The following is a 1671-nucleotide window of genomic DNA, read 5'->3' as shown; positions in this document are numbered from 1 at the left end:
TCTCTCTCTCTCTTTTTTTTCTCTCTCTCTCTCTTTTTTTTCTCTCTCTCTCTCTCTCTTTTTCTCTCTCTCTCTCTCTCTCTCTCTCTCTGTATATATATATACGTTTGGCGTGGGAGTCCGTACGCGCTCGTATCTTATCTGTCTGTGACCTTGTGTGACTGACATATTACGTATGTTACACACACATACTTACACACACATCCACTCACACGCACACACACACACACACACACACAGCAATGCAACCTGTGTGATATGTGTGTGTCTGTGCGTGTACGTTTGTAAGCATAGCCTTGAACGATCGACCACTCTACCTGTTGGCTTTCCTCTGCCCACTACTCTCCTCCCACCACCTCAGTGACTCTATGTGAGCATGTCCTCAGTACAGACTCGGTCGTTCTGTTGGCGGTTGACAGTTATGGCATTGCAGGTAAGAAAAAACAAAAACAAACAAAAACTAACACATTCTACTGTTGTTTTACATCCAGGCGAATAAGGCCACGCGTACATGCATACAGACAGACACAAGCCGGGGCACCCGAGCGCTCATATGTATACAAGTAACAGTGCAGACATAGAAAGGGTGTGTATATACAAATATCTATCTATCTATCTATCTATCTATCTATCTTCTCTTTCTCTCTCTCTCTTTCTCTCTCTCTCTCTACACACACATAATTACCTATACTTATACATATATGTATACACACACAGATTTATATATATATAGATGTCTGTGTGTGTGTGTGCGTGTACACGTACCAGTATAGGCAAACACACACAAACATATCCGGAAATATGTGTGAATATTATAATAGTCATACGCACACAATATATATATATATATATATATACACACACACACACATGTATGTATATATGTATCTATCTGTCTATATATGCATATATGTACACACGTATATCTATGTATACATGCATATCTTTGTGTATAAGATGCCATCTTTAAATGCTCATAGCTCCAGATGTTGTACTGAAGAATTAGTCCTTTCGATCCCCTACAGTAATATGAAGAAATTGTCTTGTATATATATTTTTTGGTGCCATACACCTAATGTGTATGTGTGTATCTGTCTGTATGACGACGGCTGTGTATTGCATTTACATATATATAGATACATATACATGGATATATATATGTATATATATAAATGTATATATACACACCATACATGCATACATACACACATATATATACATACATATATATATATTAATATATATATATATATGAATATATATATATTGTTGTACTTGGGGATGGTCATATTGCCAGTTTAGCCAATAAAAACACGCGCACTGTATATTTGGTGTTAATTTTTTTTTTTTTTTTCAGCTTTATATTACATTAATCTTAATCTTATTTCGGCCAGAGTTCTTTCGTCACACTTCTGTGACCTCATCAGTGGTCCTTTGTTTCCTTCTTTTTTATGTGTGTCTCACCTTGCTAACTATCAGCCATTTTGTATTTTGTATTCCTGGCAATATGACAATATGACCATCCCCAAGTACAACAACATCTGTTTCAACACACGATTTCACATAAAAAATCTTGCAAAACAAATATGTAAACGGAATATATATATATATATGAATATATATATATATATGAATATATATAATGAAATGTGTGTGAATGCATGTATATAT

General features: G+C 35.0%; 1 long non-coding RNA gene across 1 annotated transcript in view; it reads left to right on the top strand.

Moving 5' to 3' along the window:
- Nucleotides 1-341: 341 nt before the first annotated feature.
- The window catches only part of LOC128250449 (uncharacterized), a 32799-nt gene continuing 31469 nt past the window's right edge, over nt 342-1671 (top strand). The window contains exon 1 of the long non-coding RNA XR_008266464.1: nt 342-433. This is a non-coding gene — a long non-coding RNA (uncharacterized LOC128250449). The remainder of the gene's footprint in view (nt 434-1671) is intronic.

The sequence above is a fragment of the Octopus bimaculoides genome, chromosome 21, assembly GCF_001194135.2.
Source record: "Octopus bimaculoides isolate UCB-OBI-ISO-001 chromosome 21, ASM119413v2, whole genome shotgun sequence".
NCBI lineage: Eukaryota > Metazoa > Mollusca > Cephalopoda > Octopoda > Octopodidae > Octopus > Octopus bimaculoides.
This window is presented reverse-complemented; position numbering and strand designations above follow the sequence as displayed.